Source organism: Hyaena hyaena, unplaced genomic scaffold (genome assembly GCF_003009895.1).
Source record: "Hyaena hyaena isolate Hyena2069 unplaced genomic scaffold, ASM300989v1 scaffold_978, whole genome shotgun sequence".
In the NCBI taxonomy this organism is placed as follows: Eukaryota; Metazoa; Chordata; class Mammalia; order Carnivora; family Hyaenidae; genus Hyaena; species Hyaena hyaena.
Window position 1 is genome coordinate 570,819 of NW_024081612.1, and position 12,326 is coordinate 583,144.

The following is a 12,326-nucleotide window of genomic DNA, read 5'->3' on the forward strand; positions in this document are numbered from 1 at the left end:
AGATGGGTTTTTTGTAATGTGAGTTGACCTGCTGTCATTCTCTCAGCAGAGGCCTGGAAGAGTTCATGTCACTCCCCAAGGCCCTGGCTTCATTCCTAGAGAATGTTTCTGCCTTGGGTGGGCTGATCCTTTGTGTTTGTAGCTGCTGTGACCAGAGCAAATTAGTGTGTAAACCTCAGCCCAAATGTCATCCCCAGGGAAGCCTTCTCCCTCCCACGCTCTCCTCCTCGCATCCTCCTTCGGATTCCCGGCAGGGGTACTGTGAGTCCCTCCAGGAAGCTGTAAGACCCCTAGGAACCCCGGACTGGAGTGGAATCAGCCAGCACAGAGCACACACTGGGAAGACGGGTGACAGGTTGGGACATCGGGTATTCACCAGCAGCCTTTCAGCAGGATCGCCAAGTCACAGGGAGAAGGCACAGTGGTGTTAGCTGGGACCTAGGGCTCTGGACACCAACAGAAAACCAAACAGAGGCTGGCTAGAAGAGTGAGTCAGACATGGGGAACAGGAGGGAGGGTGGTGGTGATAGACCAGAGCAGGTTGCTGGCACCAGGTGGCTCAGGATTTGGGCTTAATAATGCTGCTGCTTGTGCCTGTTTATTTGAGTCCCAACACGTTTTGCAGATTCTTATTTTTTTAATATTTACTTATTTTTGAAAGAGAGAGAGAGAGGGACAGAGCATGAGCAGAAGAGGGGCAGGGAGAGGAAAACACAGAATCCGAAGCAGGCTCCAAGCTCCGAGCTGTCAGCACAGAGCCCGACGTGGGGTTCGGATTCATGAACTGTGAGATCATGTCCTGAGCCAAAGTCTGATGCTTGACCGACTGAGCCTGCCCCTGTTCAGGGAAGAGTCTTTTTTTAAAATGTTTATTTATTTTTGAGAGACAGAGCACAAGCAGGGGAGGGGCAGAGAGGGAGGGAGACACAGAATCTGAAGCAGGCTCCAGGATCCAAGCTGTCAGCACAGAGCCCGATGCAGGGCCCAAACCCACATACCGAGATCATGACCTGAGCTGAAGTTGCACGCTTAACCAACTGAGCCGCCCAGGCGCCCCGAGGCATATTCTCAAAGTGGTGGTCAAGTTCAGCTGTGCACAGTTATAGTCAATATTGTTTGCCTTCTCTCACTGAACTGTGAACTCTCGCAGGCAGTAACCATGCCTTATCCTCATGTCCCTGGGACACGGTAAGTGCTCAGTAAATCTTTGTTTCTCGAATGACTGAATGACCTCTGTTTAGTCAGTGTCAAACTGTCTACAATCATCCTAGCATGGGCCAGCCAGATCCTGAAAAATCAGCCAGTATTTCCCCTCCATTCCAGGAGGGGCTTTACAGATGAGAACAAATTCTAAAGGGCCCGTATCTGCAAGTTATCAGAAAAATGCACTCTTTTATGTCAGACGAACTGTGTCTGACCTGGAATCAGAAGGACAGACTATTTTATTGATTTTTTTTGTTTTTAAAAGTTTATTTATTTATTTTGAGAGACAAAGCAAGGGAAGGGCAGAGAGAGAAAGAATCCAAAGCAGGATCCGCACTGTTAGCATGGAGCCTGGCGCGGAGCTTGAACTTGCAAACCATGAGATTATGACCTGAGCTGATCCCATCCATCAAGGGTGGGATGCTTAACCAACTAATTCACCCAGGCCCTTCTATTTTATTTTTTCAGTGAAGTGTAGTTGACGCACAATGTTACATTAGTTTCAGGTGTACAACATAGCAATTGGATAACTCTTAATGTTACATATGCTCACCACAAGTGTTACTATCCTGTCTGCATACAGTGCTTACAGTACCATTGACTGTATTCCCTGTGCTGCCCCTTTCATCCCCTTGACTTATCCATTCCGTACCTAGGAGCCTGTACCTCCCACCCTCTTTACCTATGTTTCATCCCTCACCCCTGCCCCTCTGGCAACCAGTTTAGGATAAACTAACTCTTGTGACTTCAGGCACTTACCCAATAGCCATTCCCCTCTTCTTTCTAACAGGACTCCGCTTTTGTTCAGACAGCAATGCTTCTAGCCCTAAGGGACAAATCATTATTTGTTTGTCACGTGGGAAATTATCTTGATGCGATGCTGCTTCTAAGTATTCCATCCAGCAAGCTGTTCAGAGGTCATAAACAGAGGTCATGAACTTATAGACCGGTTTAAGATGGTCGAAACACTCAGTTTGAGGATTCAGTTTAAGGCTTGCAGTGGAAGCAAGGGAGAAGAGTTGGAGTGGGGACCCCCGTAGGGTGAGGTGTGGACACGGTGGGGGAAGCACACTGCCTGAGTCCTGTGTCCCATGGTGTTCACGTTCTCCACCCACCGCTCCCTCCCTCCCATTATCCTTCCCCACTGACAGTGTGGTCGTGAGAGCCAGAGTGGAGATTGAACAAATTGGCTCAGCCAGCAGAAATTTCCTGGAGCCAACAGATGCTCTATCAAAGAAACATGGGGCCAGTAAGTACTCCTAGCTACGATCATAGCACGTGGGCAGCTAGGGAAGAGTACACAAGGGGCCAGAACAGGATCATAATGAGGGCCACCAAAGGGGGTGGGGGTCATCCGCAGCTGAGGATGACAGCTGTCAATCTGGAGTTAGCATGATCCTAACCTTATAACTTGGTTTTTCCATCCTTTTCTGTGTGCAAGTAACATTCTTGTGTTCTTGTATCTTTTTAATCTATGTTCAACACCCATATGTTCCATTTATTCTGTGTCTAGCACTTCTTGCAAGTTACCAACTACTGTCTATACTTAACACATCTTATGAATTTTGTCTTTTTTTTTTTTTTTTGGCCTTCTACAGCAGATTTAAATATTCTCAATAATTCGGCCAACACATATTATTATAGTCTGAGCCAACCAAAACTCCTGAGTGATCATGTGACTCACTTCTGGTCACTGAGACCCCAGGGAGGAATCTTTATGGGGCATCTGGGAAAGATTTTCTTCCGTGGCCAAAGGCAAAAGCGACGTACAAAAGAAATCCTTTGTCGTCTTTCCTCCCTCCATTCATTCAGCAATGAAACAGTGGCTGGCACATAATAGACACCCAACAAACGGTTGTTTGAATGAGTGAATGAATGGTGCTCATACCCAGTCTTAATATCTGTGACTCTGAAATCATGCTTTGTCTTCTGATCAAGCTTCACTCCAGAATCCTGGGTTGGGAAGGTGAGAGCAGGAGAGTGAAAATAAATCTTGTGATGAGCATTTATAAAAATAATATATTAACTGCAGCTTACATTTATTGACAGTTTATCATGTCAGAAGTGGTTCTAAGTACATCACATCTAATCCTCACAGTAAAGGTGGAAATGATTATTAGCCTCGTTTTGCACATGAGGAGACTGAGGCACAGAATGTAAATCAAGTTACCCGAGGTCACTCAGCTGGCAAGTGGGGTCCCTGCCAAGTTGAATTGGACAACTCAAGCTCAGAGTGCACACATACTTAGACACAATTTCAACTGTGTAAGTTTCCTGTTGCTGCTGTGAAGTGACAACAGTGTGGCTTTGAACAATGCAGGTTTGTTGTCCTACAGGTCTGGAGGTCAGCAGTCCAACACCGGCTTCCTGGGCTAAAACCAAAGTGTTGGCAAGGCTGCCTGTGGTCCTTTGGCAGGCATTGGGGTTGAGCCCTCTCTCTGCCTTTTCCACTCCTAGAAACTGTCTGGTCTCTGCTTCCCTTGTTACATCTTCTCCTCTGACACTTCCTCTTGCGAGGCTCTTATGATTCCATTGGGCCTATCTGGATAATCCAAGAGAATTTCTCTGTCTCAGGATCCTTAATGTAATCACATTTGCAAGATCCCTTTTGCCATGTAAGGAAACATATCCCACAGGTTCTGGGATTAGGACAGGGATATCGTTAGGAGGTCATTATTCTGATTACTCCACCATCCCCCGCCCAGGCAGTCTAATATCTTGTACCCACGCAGGTCCTGGGCCAATGGGCCCCAAGTCCTATAGCGGAAGTTCTGTCACACCTCAAGGACTGGAGGAGCATCCCCTCAAACCTTTGCCTGCTTTCCCAAGAGCTTCTGTCTTGTCCAAGCAGGGGAGGAATACTTAGTAAAGCAGTACTAGGAACCAAACAGGTGAGTTATGGGGCCTTCGCCTCTTGTTTATCATTTTATCTAGATTGGGTTCTTTACCTTAACCAGGTTCTTAGTTCTATTTTCATTCCTTAGGTAGCTGGCCTCATCTTCTATCTGTGTGTTCTTTATTGCTAATTTGTTTTTATTTCTTTCAATGTTTATTTATTTATTTATTTTAGAGAGTGGGGAGGGGCAGAGGAAGAGGAAGACAGAGAATCCCAAGCAGGCTCTGCACTGTCAGCACAGAGCTGGACGCAGGGCTCGATCCATGAGATCATGACCGGAGCTGATATCATGAATCAGATGCTTAACCGACTGAGCCACCCAGGCGTCCCTATTTCTGTTCCAAATTCAAGTTAGAGTACTTTCTCTCAGGTCCCTTGAATTCATTCCTCCAAACTCCCTGGCCAACCCCTCGGTTCCAGGTGAAGCCTTCCCTCTCAGCTATTTTGACTCAGACTCACTGGTTTCTCTGGATTCCTTCCAGCAGCAGCCTTTTCCAGACCCATTTTGTCTGTCTGAATAAATTCCCCCCAGAGATGTGGTTTTTCAGGATTATATTTAGCTGCAGAGGAATCCTTCATTGAAGTGAAGGCCCACTATATACAGCAGATGGAATGGAGCTGTCTGCAGGGTGGGGGGCTGCCCCTCCAGCTGTACCCCTTCTTCTCCCCGCTATTCTGCATTGGCCCTCTGGGCCTGGGTTGAAAACCCTCACCCCGCATACTGATTTGCTTCTCCCCAGGTAACTGTCTCCTTTCCCGATGGCTTGCTTCCTGTAGTGCCTTGGCCAGCATGAAGCAGTTATTCTCTCTCCATTTCCCTCACGCTCTTTGAAGGTCACATTTTCCCAAATAAACACAAGCTTTTAAATTCTCATGTGTGTCTGACATGTCCCCAGGTGGGGCTTCCTCTCACCTGCGTGTATCCTACCTGTTCTGCCTTCCGGGATGGAGGCCATGATGAGGTGGGCTGGCCTCTCCACATTGTGAGCATCTGAGGTCCTTCCCTTACACAGACCACACCCCTCTGGTTACTGGGCAGTTGACATATTTTCCCCCAGAGAATTCTCTTTGGTCACCACTACCTTGGAGGAGCAGAAGTGCTTCCCCTCAGGAGACCCAATGTCCCCGTAGGGAAATGGGGGTGGGGCGGGCCAGCAGGGTGTTCTTCTGACAAGTCACATAGAGTCCATTGGAAAGTTGGTGTCAAGCCCTGTCCTCAGGCTTCGAGTGGGCTGTCCTCTTCAGCGGGCAGCTCTGGACCACAGGGGTTGCTTCAGGAGTCCCTACAGGCTGAGGGACCGGGGACTGATGGGTGCCTCTGTGGCTCATGTACTGAGGGCGTCCTGGACCTCCTGGACCTCCTGAAACACACAAAGCTTAAATTTCCAGGCCGCCCACATACGTGGGTTCCTTCTAATTCCTTCTAAATAAATAATCACTTCCATACCTAATCTTGTGCTTATAATTGTGGATTCTTTCTTTCAAAGAAAGTCTTCCAAATTCTATAAGCTTCAGGCCCTATAAAACCCAGATGTAGGGGTGCCTGGGTGGCTCAGTCGGTTAAGTGTCTGACTCTTGGTTTGGCTCAGATCATGATCTCATAGTTGGTGAGTTTGAGCCCCATAGCAGGCTCTGTGCTGGCAGTGTGCAGCCTGTTTGGGATCCTCTCTCTCTCTCAAAATAAATAAACTTATAATAATAATAAAAAAAACCTGGATGTGTCCCGTGAACCTTGGTCTTGGGGTTCTCCCAGGGGAGCCAGGGACCCAGGCTCTAGGAGAACCACTTTTGTGAAAAATAGGCAGAGATTCTCATCTCCAGGGCTTTCCAAGGCATTTGTAGTAATGTCATGGACACTGTTCTGGTGCAAGGCAGGGAGGCCTAAGTTTTGAAGTGCTTCTTGTCCCACCCCCAGCGTGTGGTTCCCGCTGTGGACCTCTGAGGTTGGGGACAACTGGAAGCCCATGAGGCTAGGGCAGGGCTTTCTGCCTGTTTCTCCCCTCGTGCCACATGGGGCTCCGGTTGCTGCAAACTCTGGCCAGTCTTTCTGGAAGAAGTCAACATGGTTCCTTCTCTCCAGGATGGACTTTTCCAATAGGCCAGGATGCCTGGTCTGGATTTCAACACGGCAGGACTACTGCTTGACTTTAATTTCTAAATCCAGCTTTTCAGAGTCATGTCTTGCACAAGGGGAGAGGTTGCCTGCCTGGTTGGGACATCCCGGGACTTGGGAGCTCAGTGCTCAGTGCCTAGCCTGGTAGGCTTCTTGGATCTGCTCTTGGTTTTGCGTTGCTTTGCAGCTATTTATACAAGTCAGATGTGAAAACCAGTGATAGCAAGCACTGTTTTAAAAATATGTAGGGGCACTTCTGGATATAGGTAGTGGATTAAAACTTTGCCGCAGTGTTTGTCTTTCCCAGTTCCTAACAAAAGAAAGATAAATTACAGTGGAAATTTACTATCAACAACCAGTACAATAAACTACACATCTGGAATCCAATGAAAGATACAGAAAATTTTGTAATGACATGGAGTGGTATGGCGTCTCTTGCTCCTTCGCCTGTCCTGAACCTCCGGAAATGGACAAAATCCTGAATGTTCTCCCTAGTACTCCTGAATCTGAAACGAAACAGATGTGAGTCATGCCCTTACATTCTTCCTCTTCTGAATGAACCATATTAAAAAGTGTGCTGGGGAGAAATAGGGGAAGCAGGGGGCATGACCCATGGAGCTGACTCAGTTGATGGAAATAAAACATCTAGAATAATACTCCAACTGGAGAAATTGATGTAAAGCCTGGGTTACCCCCTTTCCTTGTAAAAGGTATATAGTATTCTCCTTTCCATCCCCAATCAGGTGACCTGAGCCTTGTGCAGGAAGTTAATCAGAACCTAAGGACAGGAGGGGTGCCTGGATGGCTCAATCAGTCGAACATCCAACTTCAGCTCAGGTCATGATCTCATGCTTTGTGGGTTTGAGCCCTGCGCAAGGTTCTGTGCTGATAGCTGGAGCCTGGAGCCTGCTTCAGATTCTGTGTCTCCCTCTCACTCTGCCCCTCCCCCTCTTGTGGTCTGGCTGTCTCTCTCTCTCTCAAAAGTAAATAATAAACATTAAAAATTAAAAAAAAAAAAAAAAGAACCTCAGGACAGGAGCACACACCAGTATTCCAACAAAGATTGCACTCTGCTTTGGTTGAGTTCTCTTTGCCTTCCTTCCCTTCTGACTACCAAAAAGTGTATAAAATCCAAACACCCTGACTCTCACTTAGCTCAAAGGGAAAAACAGACTGGTCTCAAACAGGGGGGAGATAGTCAATGGGCCTCTCTCTCCTGCTATCATGTTCCAGCAGCATAAAGTGAGTCTGGACAGAGCCATCAAATCAAGATGTGAAGAAATGGATGCAAACACATGTAGCAAATAATAGGTAGAAAACAGGATGCAAAATACAAAGACTCCTCCACCCCCACCCCAAGGAAATTCCTTTCAGTTGCTTCACATAGAAAAAAACTTAGTAAGAACACAAATTTAATAATCGAAGGTTTGGAGCACCTGGGTGGCTCAGTCAGTTAACCATCCACCTCTTGGTTTCGGCTTAAGGCATGATCTTGTGATTTGTGGGATCGAGCCCCATGTTGAGGTCTATGCTGACAGCATACAGCCTGCTTAGGATTCTCTCTCTGCCCCTCCTTGGCTCATTTGCTCATGCACTCTCTCCCTTTCTCTCTGTCTCTCAAAATAAATAAACTTAAAAAATAATGATCAGGGACACCTGGGTGGTTCAGTTGGTTAAGCGTCTGATTTCCGCTCAGGTCACTATCTCGCAGTTTGTGGGTTTGAGCCCCTTGCCGGGCTCTGTGCTGACAGCTCGGAACCTGGAGCCTGCTTCAGATTCTGTGTGTGTCTCTCTCTCTCTGAGCTCCCCTGCTCACACTCTCTCTGTCTCTCTCTCTCAAAAAATAAATAGACATTAAACAAATTAAAAAATAATTATCAAAGGCTCAAAGATGGGATAATAAAATGAGAATCAATGGCAAGGAAAAAAATTGAGGACAAAAACAACATCATTACAGAACAAAGAAAAAAATTAGAACTAACAGGAAAGGCAATTAACCATACTGAAACTCATATGGCTGAATTGGTACAGCTAAACAAAGTAAGGAGAGTTAAGAAAGTAGAAGGAATAGAAATGGAATGCATACAAAGATGATCCAATATAAGGATGAACTGATATCCCTGAAGAAGAAAAACCAAAAATAGAGCCAAAAGAGAATGTCTAATGCAGCAGAAACAATAACTGCAGATTGAAAGACACATTATGTTCCAGAAAAGCTTGATTCAGAATGTTTAATACTAAGACATGTTCTAGTTAAATTATTGAACTAAAAAAAATGATGAAAAGTGATTTCTTTAGGTACATTAGCAGAAAAAAGAGGTCACCTCTAAGGGGGAATGTTCAGATTTGTCTCAGATTTCTTCCAGAGCAAAAAAGAGCAAAACCTACCATATTCTATGGGAAAGAAGGTGAGACCCAAGAATATTATACCCAGCCAAGATATGGTTCCAGTGTAAAGGCAACAGACAGACCTTCTTAAACATCCAAAACCCTTCTTGAAAACACAGCTCAAGGATGAAACTCAGTGCATGAAGAGATGAATTGAAACAGAGAACTTGCAAATGGAAAAGCTTTGATAAAAGACTTGGAGTTCGTTTAAATCTAGAATATATACCAAGTAACTATCCAATTGTGTTTTTACAGAACAGAATATGTTTGTCATCAACCTGGAGAATGTAGCAAGAATAATAGAAGTAACAAAAATCAGGAGGCAGGGTCAAGAGAGATGGAAAAATGGAAAGAATCCTGAGAGCTAAGATGCTCCCATGCGCATGCACACACTTGAAATGTATCAATTTTAAAAGTTTATTTATTTATTTAGAGAGAGAGCAAGCGAGTACACGAGCGGTGGGGGGGGGGGGGGGGGNGGGGGGGGGGGGGGGGGGGGGGGGTCAGAAAGAGAGGGAGAGAAAATCCTGACCAGGCTCTGCACTGTTAGTACAGGCTAAAACTCATGAAACAGATCATGACCTGAGCTGAAATCAAAAGTCCGTCGCTCAACTGACTGAGCCACCTGGGTGCCCCTGAAATGTATCATTAAAAAAAAATGACTGAATATCTTAATGGTTTTCACCATTTATGTTTACCCTCAGAGGTACCTTTTAACAAGTAATGTCTCTTGTGGTCAAGAAGCATCATTTGAAGGTCAACTCTTCCTTCAGTTTCACTTGGAATTCTTTTAAATTCAAGTAAAATCAAATGTAATACTTTTAATTAAATAGCATCTATATTAAAGTCCAATTCTTATAAAGTATCTCTGTGATCTTTCCTCCGATCTTTATGCTCAGAGAGCTTTCTGAAATGATATAATGTCATGGTCATTTCTGTGGTTGATTCTGAAAGGTCGTATACAGCTGATTATCTTCTTGCTCGTTACTTTTTTATATTTTTTTATTAAAAATTTTAAAAACGTTTTATTTATTTCTGAGAGAGAGAGAGAGAAAGAGAGAGAGCGTGAGCAGGGGAGGGTCAGAGAGAGAGGGAGACACAGAATCTGAAACAGGATCCAGGCTCTGAGCTAGCTGTCAGCACAGAGCCCGACGCGGGGCCCGAACCCACGAACTGTGAGACCATGACCTGAGCCAAAGTCAGATGCTTAACTGACTGAGCCACCCAGGTGCCCCTACTTTTTTATATTTTAATTTTCTGATACATCTACAAATAAAAATTTTAAATATTAAAAACAAAAAATTTTCGGTCACTTTACTGGAACAGAATAAATAGTTCAAAAGCAGATTTGGCAGAGAAGGTTGCGATTTCCTAGGTGCCTACTCTCTTAACATTGTATAGAATTTTTAGCATATATATGATGGCCAGAATGAAGACCCCATTTCCCAACTTTGGCTACCATGTGGCAGCTTGTGAATCGTTTAAGAGTATTTGATCATTTTCTCTTTATCACCTTCATTCCTTCCTGCTGCCAGGAATGCAGATATCACTATATGGGACCATGAGGTCAAGACCTTTCAAACCAAAGCAACACACAAGGTGTGTACATAATGTCACATCACCTAGACTGCCTCTGTGGATAACATGGGAAAGAAAGAAACTTTTATTTTGTGGAAGCAATGGAACCTAATCCTAGCTGATCCACAGACCTGCACATACGCATACAGAAATCTAGCCTGTGATGCTATTTGTATTGTACGGCATTGGGGAGAAATGAAACAATTGGCTTACTACACGAATAAACAAATCACTGATGGACCTAAATGTGACAAAAATTTAAAAAACGCTTTATAAGAAAATACAAAGGGAATATCTTTATGAATTTGAGAGAGGGAAGGGTTTTTTAAAAGGAGGTTTTCTGGTGGGGCGCCTGGGTGGCTTAGTCGGTTAAGTGTCCGACTTTCGCTTAGGTCATGATCTCGCGGTTCGTGGGTTCAAGCCCCTCGTCGGGCTCTGTGATGACTGCCAGCTCAGAGCCTGGAGCCTCTTTCAGAGTCTGTCACTCCCTCTCTCTCTGACCCTCCCTTGCTCTCGCTGTCTCTCTCTCTCTCTCCCCTAGAAATAAATCAAACATTAAAAAAAATTTAAAAGGAGGTTTTATGGGGAAAACCATAAAGGAAATAATAGGTAAATTTTACAACACCAACATTTTAAACTTTTGTATGACAAAAGCAACCATAAACAAATGTAAAAGACAAGGAGCAGTGAGTTCTGTCATGTTCAAGTTCAGTGTGGTGCTGGATATATCTGTAGGGTGGGGGCAGAGGGGGAGTCAACTAAATTTGAAGTGAGCTGCGTGTTCCTTTTACCTCTGAGGTAGTGATAATGCATATCAAAACTGACAATACTTATCAAAAGATCTAAGAACTTCTACAGAAATCTTTTTTTCCCCCTATATGGAACTCAGCATTCATATACACAGTTATTTAACTGTCAGACCATGGTGTGTGTGTGTGCGTGTGTGTGTGTGTGTGTGTGTATAACATCTATGAACTTCTCCTGTGTGTATGAAGAACACATGGAAATGTTGCCATAAGAAATAACACTTTGCCTCATGTAAGAAATGACTGTTGCATTCATCTTGCTTCCCCACAGTTAACTCTTATTCCTTCAGTAGTTTTGACCAGTAGTAACATTGGAGGGGAAGGGAAGGGAGAGGAAGGGGAGGAGGAGAAGAGTTAAGAGGAAGCAGATGAAGAAGGGGAAGGACAAGAACACAGAGACGAAGAAGAAGAAGAGGAAGAAAGAAAAAGAAATTCAGGATTTGGGGAGTAGTATAAATTCTCCTAGTCAAGCGAACATATCCCAAGAGAAGAAAGTCAGCTGTAATCTGGGTTGTTCCTTCTCATGGCCATCAGCTGGGACTACTAGATGTAGACATTTTGAAACATGCCCAACTAGGGGGAAAAAGATCATTTTAAAGATAATTTAGGGCAGATCTCTGAGAGTTGTGATGCAGAAAATGGCATTTGGGACAGATTTCTTGCCACTTATGGGGAAAGAAAGGGAAACAGCAGTTTTGGTTGAGGATGATCAATTTAACATTGGTCTCTATCTCTGTCTGTCTACCTGCTCTGACATTAAGGCTTTTATAGTCTAGAGAGGTACATTTCATCAAGCATTTTATTTCAAGTATAATTTATTTATTTATTTTTATTATGTATTTTTGAGAGAGAGAGAGAGTGACAGAGTGTGAGTGGGAGAGGGGCAGAGAGAGAGGGAGACACAGAATCTGAAGCAGGCTGCAGTGTCTGAGCTGTCAGCACAGAGCTGGATGTGGGGTTTGAACTCACGAACCATGAGATCATTACCTGAGTTGAAGTTGGATGCTTGACCGAGTGAGCCATCCAGGTGCCTCTCAAGTATAGTTTATAGCCCTTGACTTATTTTGTCTCATTTAATCTGGTGACAGAAGTATCCTAATTCTTATTTTTAGGATGATGAAAAAGAGGGACAGTTAATTACATAAGGTTAAAAAGTTAGCTAGGGACTCCAACCCAGGTGGTTTGTCATTTGTTCACCTCACTTTGCCACCACCCTGCCTATTTCTTGTAGATAACTACTATATAGCACATGAAACACCATGATAGAGAGGAACAAAGTAACAACACATTGAGTTGGAAAGGACTCAGTTCACTCTGGTGACAAGCTACAATTTGTCTGGTC